Here is a 16,910-nt window from a genome sequence, read left to right on the forward strand (position 1 = left end):
CTAGTCATAAAACCTGAAGGCATTTTAAATTTTATTTGGTTTATGGAACAGGGTGAAAAATAAAATGCAAATAGTGGATCAGTAAAATTGTTCTAGTCCAGGGGTCGACAAACTCTGGCCTGAGGCAAATACAGTCCACTGCCTGTTTTTAATATGGGATGTGAGCTAAGAATAATTTTTACATTTTTAAGAGACTGTGAAAAATATAATAAAGAAGAATATTCAACAGAAGCCATATGTGGCCCACAAACACTAAAATATTTACTGTCTTTCCTTTTTTAGAATACGTTTGCTGACCCCAAGCTAGTCTAAGTAAGAAAAGATTTAGAACCGTTCTGTTATCTCTGTGATCCCTGACAATCTGCACATCTCCTCTGAGCCTGCTCCCTTATCTGTGACTTTGGGATGATTAAATCTGATCAAACTTACAAATAAAATAAACTGTATCTGCTTACCAACCTCTCCCCTTCCCTCCATCTCTGTCCCCAGCCTCTGGCAACCACTATTCTATTTTTGCTTCTGTGAGATTTGGTGACCTATTGCACAGTAAGGTGACTATAGTTAACACTAATGTATTATATATTTTAAAATAGCAAGAAGAGAGGATTTTGAATATTCCCATTGCAAAGAAATGACAAGTGTTTGAGGTAATGAATAGGCTAATTATCTTGACTTGGTCATTACACAATGTATACATGTATCAAAACATCACAATTCCTGTAAATATGTACAATTATTATATCTCAATTAAAAACAAAATAAAACTTAAAAATGAAAAAAAAAAAAAAGAAAAAAGAAAATGGCGGAAATTTGAAAACCATTACTTGCCACTAGACATTGGTTAGTAACATCACCTAAAACTTGCAGCCTCTTTCCATTGAAAAATAGAGGTTTTGATAGAACCGCTTTTAAATTAGGGGGAGGGAATTGGGGAAGATGAACTTTTATTTTGGAGAAGCTTTATTTTAGGGACATTGTTTTTCATTAAATAATTTGCTTTGAAGACACATTGCATATTTATCCCAAACTAAACTCTTGTACTTTGGACAAAGTCTAAGCAATGGCTTATCTTTTTTGGGTAGATGAAGTTATCCTTCATAGATTGTGCTAATTATCACCACAGGAAAAGTGTCTGCATGAGTGGAGGAAGGGGAGAATATTGAACATATTTGAAAACAAAAGCCTTTCGAACACCCTCACTTTGGGGGTGTGAAGACGATACAGGGACCTGGATGTTGGGGAATTACTGAGACCCAGACATGTGTGAAATGACAGTGTCTGGAACAGGGAAAATGTGGACACTAACTTTCTACTGGGAAATGAGAAAGTTAAGTGGAGGCCCAAAGCCCTGACAAAGAGGGTGAGAATATCTATTGACGTGGAGGAAGCAGAGTGAGGCAATAAAATTATTCACAAATGGAAATGATGAAAATGAGCATATACTCAATGCCACACTCCAGAAACGGAGCTGGCGAAGCACATTATGCTCTCATTTAATCTTCACAACCACAATGTAGGTAGGTGAAATTATCTTTCTTTTATGGGTAAAGGGGCCAAGAAAGGCCACAGAGAACTGAAGAAACTTATTAAAGTCAAACTAGACAAGAGTACCCAGGAAGTCCCAGGAAGAGAAGAGTAGGAGAAAAGAGATAACTGGCTGAAACCCTGAACCCTCAATTTCGATCATGAAATGTCTGGATTTCACTGCGTCATTTTCATCTGTCATCCTGATGATGCCCTATCCTAAATGGTATAAGTGAAGGACGCTGCTGTTGAGTAGTGAATTTGAGGCAGGGGGAAGAGGCAGCAGTTTAGGTTTTTTATTTTGTTTCAATTTTTAAACAATCAATTCATATGCAAATTATTGAAGTGAGAAAAACTGAATTTTACCTCTGGACTAAGGAAGGTTCTTTACTAGGCAATAATTTGTTAGTCTAGTTTTAGTAACAGTGGCATACTTGAAAGTAACACAACTTCTTTTCAAGTATTTTACAATTTAGATTGTTGTGAATTTATGCCAATTCAGTTCTCTGCAGAATATGGTAATTCAAACAATTCAAGTGAGGGCTTGCTGTACATAGACTCAAGGTTAGAGAAACACCACATCCCTATTCACTAATATCCCAGATCTTTGTATCATAGTATTTCATGGTGTTGGACACACAGGAAATTTCAGGGGCATTTAGTCCAACCTTCCTTATTACTCATAAAAGGAAACTAAGGTATGTAGAGGTCATGTGATTTGCCCAAGGTCCTATAGTGCATCTAGGTAGTGTAGATGAAGTGGCAGATGTGAACTATGCATGACTTAGATGTAGCCTCTATTGTCTCTGAATGGCCTACCTGTCTGAAAGGGAGCTAAATCTGAGCCATGATATCTTTGAGGAGTCCAGCTGGCCATTGGTGGCAAGGTGTCTACATTGAATCCGTCTGGAAAGGGCCAGTGGTTCATCCTCACAGGGATAGATATCTATTCTGGGTATGTGTTTGCCTTTCCTGTTTGCAGAATGTCACCCAGCATGACTATCTGGGGATCCATAGAGTCTCAGCCAGCGCCGCTGTCTAGTCTGACCTACCAAATGTGAATCCAACCAGGAGGAGGAGCAAAAGAGGAATCATGACCATAGGATCTGCTGATTTTATCACATACTTTGCTGCCTACTATCCAGAAGGAGCTAGCCTCAAAAAGCCATGGAGTGGCCATCTGAAGGCCTGGTTGAGGCACTGGCTTAGAGGCAGCTCTCTGAAAGGCTGAGGTTCTGTCCTTCAAGATGCAGTATATGCATTAAATCAGAGACCTCTCTATGACACCACGTCCCCAACGGAAAGAATATATTGGTCTGGGAACTAAGGGGTGAAAGCAGAAATGGCTTAACTTAGCATAATTCCCAGTGATCAACTGGAGATTTTGTGCTTCCTGTTCCTGAAACTCTGGGCTCTCTGAATTGGAGGTCCTGGACCCCAGAGAGGATAACCTCCTTCCAGGGGACATAGTCAGGTCCTAGTGAAGTCCAGGGTAACCCTCTTGCCGAAGCACTCTGGACAACTTTGTTAGGGACCATCAGGCAAGAAGAAAAGTCACTATCCTGGCAGGGGTAATGGCTCCTGACCAGCAGGGAGCACAGGGCTGCCTTTGCACTATGGGGGCAGGGAGGAATGTGTGTGGAACCTTCTGATACACATTGGCATCTGCTGACAGTCTCTACTCTATGACCTGTGAGTAGGTATGGCAGCAACTCCAAACCCAGAAAGGTATGCCTGTCAAGAGCTCAGATCATTCAAGAATGAAAAGTTGGCTCACATTACCAGGTAAGCCACCAAAACCAGCTGAGATGATAGCGGGGGTGGTAGAATTTAGAATGGATAGTGGAAGTGGGAGAGGATGAGAACCTGTAGTGACTCTCAGGTCAACTAACATCCTTAAGTAAGAGGGACTGCAAGGAGCCATGAAGCAGCGTTGCCTAAGGCTGTGTGCAGAATAGGTCTGTGCAGTACAAGAGGAGTGTGGTGGCCATGAAAAGGAACTCTCAGATCTCCTGCAGTGAGTGCCTTATTGACTAATGGCCCCATCTGCCATCAGTTCCCACTGAGTACTGGCTTGTTCCTGCTGAGGCCGCACGTTCCACAGGCTTCTCTCAGCCCATGACTGAGCACTGCAGGGATTAATGCAAGCTCTTCCCTGCAGGATGAGAGCCCTCTCTGATGGATGACTTGGCTTGAGGATTTCCTATTAGCTTGGCCAAGACTTCTTTGGAGCTACACTGAAATCTGAGATCCCTTCTTCCCATCCCTCTTTCCTTCCTCATCTCCTTCACAGGGCTCAGACCCACATCACAGTTTGAATGGTTGCTGCACATAACCATTCCGAGCTCATTCATATACCCTGTCTTCTCTGGCTTCCTTCCCTTTCTCCTTCATAAGCGTTTCCTCCATAAATCTCCTGCATATCAAATCCAATCCTGGTTGCTGTTTTTCAGAGGACTTGAACTAATGCAACAGTGTTCTTAACACTTCTCACTGAGTCTTCTGTGACTGATGTTGTTTGTGAGATATTTTTCAGCCTGCATCTTCTTCCTCCTTCTCTTCCTCCTCCTAACATTTCTCAATTCTCCCAACCCAAAGGTTTTTCCTGATGGAGTGGACAACTCCTGAAGTCCCTTTTATTCCTACCACAGCAGCTCAGATTTTTATATCCAAATTACTGAGTTAAAGTCTTTTGTCAGTAAATGACATGCTGCCATCAGCCTCTTTCCTTGAAGGTTCTACTCTAGGACCTTCTGCTTCACAGTGAGTCCCACATTGATGAGAAACATTCTCAATGTGTGGTGGCCACTCCTGTCCTGCAGACATGTGCAGACCCAGGCTTGTCATGGCCGTTTAGTGCCGCTCATCAGTTCAGCATTCTTTATAGGTATTTAGTTAATCCTTGCAAAAGTTCCATGAGGTATATACTATCATTATCCTCTTTTTACAGATGGTGAAATAAAGGACAGAGTATTTAAATAACTTTCCATGAACCTACAGCTAGTAAATTCTATGGATGCCAGATCTGAACCAAAGCACTATGAGAAAAAGAGAAAGGAGATGACAATTAGAGAAGATTGGATGAAGGAAGACTTTGTTTTTTTCTTGTTTTTAAAATCAGAGATTTGAGTTCCTCTCTCCTTTTCGCAATTCTGGTCCTACTTTAAATAATTAATTATAATTCACTAATTCATTCATTTATATTTGTATTTAGCAAAATGCATGTGTTGAGCACAGTGATTTCCTATTTATTTATTTGCTTGCTTACTTGTTTGTTTGATGATAGAAAAAGATCCACTAAGCTGCAGAATTCTCTGAGACTTTCAGTCTTTCTTGCCTTGTCTACTCTTGGCCCTTCTTGCACTGCTACTGAAAAGAGCATACTTCCTGGACATTCTCAATTTGCGGATGTACCAGCTTCAACCAAAATCTCTTGATACTGCAAAAATCTGGTTGTTTACTCTTTGTTGTTCTTTGTCTTTAAACAAAAATGAAGAATATACAAGAGCTCTTTTAGGACCCTACACAATGCAAAGCTGTGACAGATGGATGTGTTTCTCACATGAGTTTCTGGATACCATACGTGAGCCCTCTGGCAGTGCGGCCTGTGTGCAGGGAAGGGGTGGTGGTGAGTGTTTTCAGGAAAGTCCCTCATGTCACCAGCCTGGGGCCCTCTGGATACCCAGCACATTGGAACAGAGTTAAATGGAGCTTCAAGGATTTGTGCAGGTGGAGTGGAACAAAAGGACAGAAACAGCTGATCAGCTTTAAATGTCTAGGCGGCTAAATCAGGATTAACCTTTTTGGCTTTTGTGCTGATGAGATTTGGAGAGCCCTGCACGTCGCCCAGCTTAGAAGCAGATTTTTCACTAAATAAGATTTGGACTGTTTTATAAATATCAGCCATTAGATAACTTGGTTCACACCACTAGTTAAAAAATAATAATGGCCCTGAGTTGAAATATTTATGTTAATTTTATATTCTGTTTAAATTAATTGAATTGATATGAGGATAAAAATATTTGGCAATGTATGTTTCAAGCTGTGCATTACTGGGAAAGGTTAAAAAAACCACAGACATTTTATCCAATCTCATTTTTTCAATTTGTCTATGGATGATGTTATCTTTCTTCCAGCCAGATAATTAAGTACTTGATGGCACTTGTTCATCCATTGTCCAGCATGCAGCGAGTCTTAAAAATATGTCAGAATCAGTCCCTGCAATTCCAAATGAACAAAAATTATGTCAGGGGAAGTAATATGCATAAACTGACTATATGCCAGACACTTCATTTTCTCTTTAACTTATTTAATTCTTAAAGCATCCTATGTTAAAATAAGGACTTGGAGATTCAAAGATGTTAAGTAATTTGCTTGCAGTAGGTGGCAGAGCCAGCTTGAGACTCACATATTGGAACTCCAGACCCAGTGATTTATTCTCTCACTGTGAGATTTATTCTCTACTTTGCTGTGAAGACTCCATAGAAAAGTATAGAAAACCATGGGCTCTGGAGCCAGAAAAACTCATGATCGAAAGGTGCATCTGCTACTATTATATTTGTAAGAACTTTGGAAGTCATTTAGCCTACGACTCTGTTTCTGGGCCGGGTGTGGTGGCTCATGCCTGTAATCCCAGCACTTTGGAAGGCTGAGGTGGGCAGATCATGAGGTCTGGAGGTGAAGACCATACTGGCTAAAATGGTGAATCCCCAATCCCCATCTCTACTGAAAATACAAAACTTAGTTGGGTGTGGTGGTATGTGCCTTTAGTCCCAGTTACTCGGGAGGCTGAGGCAGGAGAATCGCTTGAAGTTTCAGTGAGCTGAGATCGCTCCACTGCACTCCAGCCTCGGCGACAGAGCGAGACTGTGAAAAAAAAAAAAAAAAAAAAAGACTCATTTCCATATCTGTAACATGGTGGTAATTTTTAACAACACAGTGAGTTGTTGTTTTAGTGATGACATGACATAATATAGGTAAAACGTTTAACATGCTCTCTGATACATCATTAGCTATATCATTCAATGGTACTGATATCTAGCTTTTTTTTTTTTAAGTCAATCTGTTGGATATTCTTAGCATTTAACAACCCATAGGAAATAATGTTTTATTTTATTTTTAAAAATAGCATCTTTTTTTGAAATAAGTTCAATCATTCAGATTTTACATTTTACCATATCTCCCCTTGTAATGGAGTTTATACACACAAGGTGTTATGGGAAAGGAAAGCAAAGTTGATATTGAGCTGGTTGGATCTTAATCAACATTATTAACTGTAGGGCACTGGGGTTTGGTTAATGGCCTCATGTTAGAGCACCAACTGGATTCACTTACCCTTGTACAATTTTTTAAGGATTCTTTCTGTTTCAGTTTTGCTGCAGACCAGATCAGAAGGCTTAGGTCAAAGTTGAAAACCTGTAGTATTAGGATTCAGAAATTTGGAAAGCTAAGCTAGGGGATGAGATCTCAACTATAACTTAAAAGGACTGACTCCACTTCCAATGACAAACTCTGTGACCTCTGATGGCACAGGTCACAGAGTTTGTCATTGGAAGTGGACAAGTGGAAAATGGACAAGCGGACAAGGGACAAGCGGACAATTCATCAGGAAGGAATTTGTTCTCTTAATTAACCTACCCCTTGGAGAGGATCTACTTGGACCCATCAAATTCCAATTGGTAGGAAAAAAGGTCCAGACAATTTTCAGGCCAAGTCCAAATATTGCATGAGCTAGTTTGGTGTCAAATGTAACAGTTGTGTATGTTTTAGTGGCTCCACAGTTAGACTTGTTGGACACTAAGGAAGCCATCCATCAGAGAATCGGGGAGTTCGTAATTTAATGAATACCCTTTCTTTTATTACTGCTAACATTATACATTATTCTGTATTTTCTTAAGCTGTATTTATTTGGATGATTCTAGCCACCTGTTTATCTTTTTTATCATCTTTTATCATCTTCCCTTTAAAGATGCTTAAGCAATGTGTGTTGTTTGTTTACAGAAAACTTATGCATATTTCTGGTTTTGTAACATGACCATTTGACCTTAGGGGCAAATCATACTTACAATGTCCTTTGTCCTCTGAATCAAGCCATATAATTTCCATCACTGTCAATGCTGCCAACTGTAAGTGGAGACAGAGACTACTGCAATGTGCTGATCTGATTTCATAAACATTTGGTTCTACTCATATCACGTGCATATTATGTGAGATATATTATATACAAAGGCTTAGGCCCTCATAACCTGAGGATTTATTCTGTCTGTCCCCCTTATTCATCTTTGTCTTGCTGCTTGGAGGTTGGCATTTGTGCACAGATTGCTGTGAAAATGCCCATTAACGCCTAGAGAATATGGAAAATGGCTTGGGCAGATGTAGGCAGCTGATGCTGATTTGGGTTAACAGCCCCTTTATGTCAATGTCCACATTCTGGAGCTGATTAAAAATAAGATTGCTCCAACACTCAGAACTTATCAGCTATGTGCATATGTATTTTTGTATCAGGATATATGAACCTAGAGAAAGATGTAGACTACAGTTAACTTTTAACATGGGTTGTCACAGGTGGCTAGGATAGGGGCGATTATTAACTTTTACATATACAATTTTATATTGTTTGATGTATTACATCAGACACATAGTACTTTCAGAAAAATCCAGTAAAATAAACAAAACACAAGTATAATTTGACAAAGAAAATATTTATAAACTAAATTAGTGATTCTCCAAATTTTATGTGTATTCTTGTGGATCTTGTTAAACTGCACGTTTTGATTCAATTGGTATTGTCTAGTGGAGCCTCTGTTGTTGCATTTCTCTTTTCTTTTTTTTTTTGAGATGGAGTCTTGCACTGTCACCTGGGTTTGAGTGCAGTGGCGTGATCTCAGCTCACTGCAACCTCTGCCTCCTGGGTTGAAGCAATTCTCTTATGTCAGCCTCTTGTGTAGCTGGGAATACAGACACTTGCCACCATGCCCAGCTAATTTTTTTGTATTTTTAGTTGAGATGGGGTTTCACTGTGCTGGCCAGGCTGGTCTCAAACCCCTGACCTTGTGATCTGCCCGCCTCAGCCTCCCAAACTGCTGGGACTACAGGGGTGAGCCATTGCACCTGGCCTGTTGCTGCATTTCTAGCAAGTTCCCTGGTGATACCAATTTCATGAACCAATCTATGGACCACACTTTCAGTAGCAATTAAAATAGGAGAAAGATAACAGAACTTGTTCCTTATCAATAAAAACAAGATGGAAGCAGTGTTGTCATTATTCTATTTCTGTTTCTCCTTAAAAATATTCTAGTAATTTCTAAAATCTAGATGAAATTTAAAATACTTCTTCAAACCAGACTAGAGAAATGGTTTAATAGGCAGTCGATTTCTATAGCACAGTGCTAGCAGAATAAGCATCCTCTATAAACAATTATATATAACTCAATCAAGCATACATTTACTAGAAAAGCATTTGCTTTCAGAGAATTAGATGCTGTCCGTTTTCACCAAGAATTTATGCTCTTATTACTAAAAATAAGAAAAATTATTATTGGCTCTCAGAGAGTAGCATTGTTTGTAGGAAAATGGGAGACATAACTGTTTAAAGTCAAGGATAAGGTTAGTACAAGGAGCACACAAAGAAGGCTCGGATCACCCAGACGAGCAGCTGAACTTGGAGTAAGTTCACGGGACCATTAGGGCTGGATGGCATAAAGAACCCAGGTTGCCTCTTTAGATGAAGTCATTGTCTGTAGAAGGTGACTCTTGGATGATTGAGAGAAGCTTAGAGTTTTTCCTAGGTTCAGGTTTCACGCAGCCAAAGTGGGATTAGCTGCTGATTAGCCAGGAATTGCTGACTAGGATCAGCTCTGTTTAGCAAAATCTCATTCTCCCCATCACATCCTCATATTCAATTACTCTGACTAAAATAAGTATTTGGGTTGTGTCTGCCAGATGGTCAGCTTTCTTTTCCCTAGAAGAGTTGTTCATTAAAGTGGATTAGGGAGAAAAATACTTGGTAGAAAATGTATAAATAAATGAATTACTTATTATATCTTTGTTCTGTTATTTGAAGATCCCATAAGGGAAATAGAAAAGAACAGAAATACTGTTCAGCTTGAATTCCTGCTGTTTCCAAAGCAGATTAGGCAGACAGTATGCCAGACCTCCTGTATCTTTTGATACCATTCTGCAAGCATGGCTTATGGTGCATATAGTTCATGACTTATTGCAGTATGGATTTGTTAGTAATGTTTTGCCCATTGTCATTATTGAAATAGATAGCTGTTTAAAAACATGATCATTCTCATTTGATTTTTAATGTACATTTTGTTTGTACATGACTTTATTTCATTTAGGGACCTATTTTTTTCACAATGGAAGATAAAATGTAATTTGTATGAAATACAATGAGAATAAAGAACTTCTACCACAGAAATTGGATTTGAATCAGTTTTTCACAATTGTGTTCATGGTATTAAGCAGAAGTTACTGATATTACTGTTTGCAATTAAAATATAACTAGTTCTGTAACATAGAAGGAATGGATGTTTCACATTTCCAGTTAGCTGTGGTGAATTGATGACAATTTCATTCAATAACCTAGTCAAGTCTGTGACCAGTGACAGTATAGTATGTCAATATGTGAGTATTTGCAAATTAATGCTCACCTTACAAAATCAAATAAATTTGGAATTACTTGAATTTGCTTTGAGTAAATAATTTTGATGAGCTGCATTTGCTAATTCTATTTTCGGACTTACTTAGCCTTTTGTGTCTTATTTATTTTGATTTTATTGCCTTCCTTTTGAAAGTTCTACTAGTAGATTCTGTGTAAAGCTGCTTTTTAATAGAGTTGTGAGATTCTAAGCATTTTTATCTGTACTGAAGAAATAATAAATGAACCTATACTTCTTTGCCAATGGATCTCTTATGTCTATTGACTTCCATATGCTACCCATTAAAATAATGGGTTTCCTTATGTACATCTGGCAGAGCTGTTTGCTCTTTTCTTTCTTCACTTCTGCCCTCTCACTGCCTCTCCATTTCTGATGTGACTGTCATCTCTATGTAGGCAACTTATACATCTATCCTCTGTGCATGGTTTCTGTCCTAAGCTTCAATTTCACTTCTCTTTCCTCCTCCTGATGACTTGGTAGTCTTCCCACTTAAAATTGAACTCAACTTTTTCTCTTGAAATCATTTCCTACTCTAGGTTTCCGTATTTCTTTTCAATACGCTCCCACTCCTACTGCAACTCAAGACTTCAGTCTTCATGCCTTTATGCCTTCCTTTCCCTCCCATCCTTAATGTAGATCTCTATCACTCAGGCCCTATCCATCAACTCCATTCTCATTTGTTATTTCCCATCACCACCACACCCTCACCCTATGCTTCTCATGCCTGGATTATAGCAAAGCTTGCTTGGCTGATCTTCCCATTTGCTCCCACTCGCCCCTCTTTCCTCATTTCTCATCTGGTTAATATGTGCTTTAGGACAGGGCTGTTCCTTAGAATTCTTGTATCCTCAGAAGAGAAATTCCCACAATATAGAATTCAAATCTTGTTTTTTCAAAGGAACAAGAGGTCATTTCTGATATTCACCATATGTCTCTGGTTAGAAATTTGAAACTAAATATGGTGCAGGCTTCATTTTAAAAATGTTATGCAGAACAGTTAATTTTCTGTGATTATCAGTTGGCTTGGAAGATCTCTACTTTTTTTTCTCAAGTTCTAAATTTCTCAACCCTAAATTTTCATAATAATGGCAGTATAAGCAGGATTGACATGCACAGCATAGGGTAGAAAAATCTATAATTTAATATACACTTTTATTTGAATAAATGTTTAAACTTAGCAAGAACACTTTTTCTCTTATTTTTTCTAGTTATATAAAGATTTTTAATTAACAATGGTAGATTCAACTGTAAAAAGAAAAAATAGACATAAGATATGGATTTTAAACAACTTTTCTTCTTTTTTCATAATTTGTTTAATCTTTCTTCAGTGAGAAAAACTTGAGAACATAGCACATGTATCTGAAGCTGTTTTCCTAGACACATGACATCTATGCTTTGGAGAAAAAATAGTACATTTTGCCATGCCAGTTACAGATGGACTTAGTTTTAAAACATCATTTTATTCATTAGCAAAAAAATGACAATGATAAAACAATAAAACCCACCATTACTGCCCCAGAGCCAGCAAACAAGAAACCCTGTATCTTTTTTTTTACACTGTTTTAAATCTAATGTTTTCTCATGCTTCTCTGACTGGTAAAGTCAATGTTATGTGATGATTTAGCAGACTTCTCTCCTCTACCCTATCTTCCTGATTCCACATATCCATTGTCAAAGGAGTCCTGTGAAGTTTGCTGGATATATGTCTTCAAAGATTACTCATTATTTATTTTTGTACTCAATGGAAGTTTTAGCTTTTTCTTATCTGCAGGCTGTATAAATCTCATGAGAATGCAGCTCATTCCAAGAACATAAATTCCTACATCTTTGTGGCAGATATCACATGTGGCCCTTTGTATCAACTAACTGAACAAACCTCAAGAGATGCAGGCCATCTTAATGGCCAGAATTTATGTTCAAAAGCAGAGGAATCATGTGGTAGGATCATTCTCTGTACCTCAATCCCAACTCAGAAACAATTTTCACTAAAGTTATCAGTAACTTCCCAAATTGCTAAAGCCAGTGGACATTTTAGTCATTTTCTGTGACCACTCAATAGTTACCTATTCCCTTTCTTTGAAAATTTTTTCTCTCTCTGTCTTCAAAATACCACTTTTTTTTGAATTTTTCCTTGTCTTCTGACTGCTCTTTCAAAGTCTCCTTTGATGGTGTCTCCTTCTCTTACCAGCTGATAATTGGAGATACAGACTGAGTCCTGGGCCCCTTTCTGGTTGGACTATCATTTAAACCATGATGCAGATGAAAATGCCTAGATGAAGAGAATGGACTACTCATGCTCTTCATCTAGGCATTTTCATCTGCATCATGGTTTAAATACTAGCTCTATAAATAAATCAATCACAAATTTTAATTTCAGGTTCACAAGGAGACCAGACCACATAGTCAAAAGTCTATTCTAAAATTCATTTGAATGTACTATTGGCATCTTAAACATAATCTTTATCTCCAAAGATGCTCCTTAGCTTTCCTTCTCTCCATAAATGGCATTTCTATCAACCCCGTGGTATGAGCCAGAAGTTAGAAGTCATCTTTGACATCTTTCTCCCTCAATCCCCACATCCTGATGACTTCTTCAAGCATATTTTGAATCTCTCTGTGTCTCCCCATCTTTTTCTTCCCTATACTGGCTCAACTCACAATCACAATTCTCCTGCAAATATTTTCACAGCTTCCAAGCATCCTAATTGTTCCTTATCTTCCTAATAGCTCTTCAGCATCCTTACTTATGTCCTCAATCCTTTTTCTATACTGCAGAAGAGAATTTCCCTTCTGCTTGAAGTTTGTAATAACTTCTTATTGCACTTAGAATAAAACCCAAACTTGTCTAGATGGCTGGTGCACAAGGTTTGGTGGGATCTGATTCTCGCCTGCTTCTTTGGCATCAGGTTGTGCTTCTTTCTTTGCTCATCATAGGTTTTTAGTTCCTAATTTTTGAAACATGCTTTTTTCCTGTCTCATGGGCCTAGTATTTCAATTTCTGGGACACCTTTCCCCACTGTTGACTGAAAATACTTGCTCATTCTTTAGTAATCAGCCCAAAAGTCACCTCCTGAAAAATGTCCTCTAACTAGGTCTCTCTGTGATAATCTCTTATTATAATACTTATTATATATCCTTATAAATATTTTATTATTTATTTTTCACTCCTAGAATTTATATTGCCCTGTATCTGAGAGATTGTATCTCTCACATCTCATTTGCTAGAACACTCAAGCCCTAAAGTTTCTCTCTCACTCCCTCTAGATTGTTTTCCTCTTTTCTAATGCTAGATACACAGAATTGTGCTCTGAATATGGCCATCTCTTCCTAGCAACCTGCTTAACAAAGTTATATTTGGAGCTTGGAATAGTAGGATAATTTATACCATGCAAATTAGTAAATGCTGTAAATCAGGCACCCCTCTCCCCGGCTAGTTATTAAGCATTTGCTACCAAACCACAGTCCACATATAAGTGCATATACAGTTTACTAAGCAATTGTGTTAAGCACCCAACTGGTATGCACATTTCCTCATTTAATAGAATAATCATATAGTAGATATTGACATATCTCCATTTTACAGGTAAGGTAATAACTTTGGAATTGCCAGATGTTCATCCCCTCATATAGCATATAGTTGGCATTGAATAAATATTTTTATGCAATTGAATGAATAACTTGGGAAAGATATGCCTGCAAAAAAATTATGTACCCTTTTTATATTCCCTCTGATAAGATTCTGTTGCTGCCCACCTGCAAATTTTAGTAATGTTAATCTCCTGTTTTAAACATTTTTAAATTGTAGAAGATATTCATGTTTTTTTAAGTATCCTATTCCAACTACCTTCTCGATAGCAGTAGTAAGTAATATAAGACAGTTTAATATTCTCTAGAAAGTTCAAGGGAAATAAATAAGAAGCAAAATTTAGGTAGAAGGCCAAACTGTCTTTCAGGTCTAAAGGCAACACACTGATCTCCTTGAAAATAAAATAATTCAGGAAAATCAAGTTATTCTTGAATAATATTCCATACTATGCAATCCAGCCAACCAAGAGGTGAATCAAACAAAGAACAAATGGAAAAGTTGTAATAGAACTAACATTATGCTTTAAATCATTTTCACTTTAAAACTGGCAAAAACTATGAGAATTTTAATTGTAGAACTGAATGAAGATGGTAGAAACATTGAGCATATCAAACAATACAATAACAAACAAGATATGAAGGAAGATAAGGAGGAAGAAATGTAAGATTAAGACTTTTTCTCTTACAGAATGTCAATGAGTATTGACTAAAGTTAAAATTATTCTAATTCTTAAAGGTTTTACATATTATATTTTTAACTGGAAGAATCTGTCTAAAGTGTAGCTGTTTATTCAGTTTTACTCTGTTTTCTTCTGTTACATTCAAGTAAAATCAAGTTCAAGCTTTTTATCCAAAAGTATACTACATAGTATGGATCTAGTTTAATAAAATGACCTTTGTCTGTCTGTAAATCTCATCTACTTTTTTTTTTTTCTGCTTTCATGAAGCCTATTTTTGAGAGAGAGGAGGCAAGTTCAGTCCCCAGCCCCTTAATATGGCTTCTGGTCATGAGTCCTCAGTAAATGGTAACAGTGGCAGTAGAGATAGAACAGTGGTGGAGGTGGTGGTACAGGTGGAAGTGGTGGTAATAGTGGCAGTATTATGCATCAAGGTATAGGCATTAAGGATCACTAAGCAACAGCAATCTCAGCATTAATTATTTATGCTATGTTGAGTACTATAGGGAGGCTATAGAGGAAATTTGTTAACAGCCTAGGATTTAAAATTAAATTTGAATCCTGGCTTCTTCACTTAATTGACTGATAACTAGACATACCGCTAAACTTCTGCTTCATTAACTGTAAAATATTATCTACATCTTGGGACTGTTCTTAGAATTAAATGAGGTAAAGCGTTTCCTCGACATATATGAAGTGTTCAATGCATGCTGATTGGTATAGCTGTAGTTTCTGCTGCTGCTGTCATTCCCTACTAAAAGAAATCACACTTTTCTTGTTAGTAAATTGATATTTATAAGTGTGATTTGCTTTTATCTAGCAAGGCTATAGAAATTCAAACACATTCTGATTTCCTGGACGTTAAAAACTCTAATGACTACTGAAGGGAAAAGCTTAGTTTGAAACAAAACAAAAGATTAGGCTGACCTACTGACTTCTATTCCATTTGGCTTCCTAAGTTCACGACTCAACATCCCCTTTCTGCTTCAAACATGTAGCAATGATAGAGAGAAAGTTGAAGGAAGAAAACCAATAGAACATAGCTGTGATTCAAAACAAGAGGAATATCTCCTTGGTCCCCAAATGTATAGAAATGAATGAGAATCCGTACAGGAGGCTGAAGCCAACATCTTTCTGAATTCTGCTTTGGAAGGAGGCAGTGGCAACCTGGAGTTCAGCTCCTCTGCCCTACCAAGAGGAGACACCAAAACCAGGCTCATTACTTGAAAACTGATTTTCGACTGGGAATGATTTTATTCCTCATAGAGTTATTTGCTTTCTTGCTATTGAGTTGTTTGAGTTGCTTATGCATTCTGGATATTAACCCTTTATTAGCTGTAGGTTTGCAAATATGTTCTCCCATTTTGTAGGTTGTCTCTTCACTCTACTGATTCCTTCCTTGGTTGTACAGAGCCTTTTTAGTTTGATGGAATCTTATTAGACTATTTTGCTTTTGTTGCCTATGTTTTTGGCATCATATTCAAAAATTTTTTGTGCCAAATATCATGGAGGTTTTCTCCAATGTTTTCTTGAAATAGTTTGAATTTTAGGTCTTACCCTTAAGTTTTTAATCTGGTTGGAGTTGATTTTTGTATATAGTGTGATAAGGGGGTCTCATTTCATTCTTCTGCATGTGGATATCCAGTTTTTCCAGCCCATTTATTGATGAGACTATCCTTTCCCATTTTGTATTCTTCACATCTTTGTTGAAAATCAGTTGACTAAATGTACTGATTTATTTCTGACTTTTCTGTGTCATTGGTCTATGTGTCTGTTTTTGTGTTAGTAACCATGTTGTTTTACTTGCTATAGTTTTGTAGTAGATTTTTAAATCAGGTAGTTTGATGCCTCCAGCTTTGTTCTTTTTTTGCTGAAGGTTGCTTTGGCTGTTAGGTTGCTTTGTGGTTTCATACAAATTTTAGGATAGCTTTTATTATTTCTATTAAAATGCCACTGGAATTTTGATAGTGATTGCATTGAATACATAAATTACTTTGAGTCGTATAGACATTTTAACAATATTAATTATTCCAATCTATGGACCTGGGATATCCTTTGAATTTGTGTTTATCTATTTCTTTCATCAGTTTGATGGGTTTCAGTGTACATAACTTTCATCTTTTTGATTAAATATATTCCTAAGTATTTTTTGTAGCTATTATAAATGGGATTGTTTTCTTGATTTCTTTTTCAGTTAGTATATTGTTAGTCGATAGAAATATTACTGATTTTGTATGTTGATTTTGTGTCCTGCAACTTTACTGAATTAATTGCTTAGTTCTTTTTTTTCCCCCATTTATTTATTTTATTACATTTTAGGTTTTGGGGTACATGTGAAGAACATGCAAAATTGTTGCATAGGTACACACGTGGCAGTGTGATTTGCTGCCTTCCTCCCCATCACCTACATCTGGCATTTCTCCCCTTGCTATCTCTCCCCAGCTCCCCACCCCCCACC

General features: G+C 37.5%; 1 long non-coding RNA gene across 1 annotated transcript in view; it reads left to right on the plus strand.

Moving 5' to 3' along the window:
- The window catches only part of LOC119468845, a 174,034-nt gene that overhangs the window by 128,885 nt on the left and 28,239 nt on the right, over nt 1-16,910 (plus strand). Inside the window, exon 2 of the long non-coding RNA XR_005197616.1 lies at nt 11,962-12,128. This is a non-coding gene — a long non-coding RNA (uncharacterized LOC119468845). The remainder of the gene's footprint in view (nt 1-11,961; nt 12,129-16,910) is intronic.

The sequence above is a fragment of the Cebus imitator genome, unplaced genomic scaffold (assembly GCF_001604975.1).
Source record: "Cebus imitator isolate Cc_AM_T3 unplaced genomic scaffold, Cebus_imitator-1.0 Scaffold506, whole genome shotgun sequence".
NCBI classification, from domain to species: Eukaryota; Metazoa; Chordata; class Mammalia; order Primates; family Cebidae; genus Cebus; species Cebus imitator.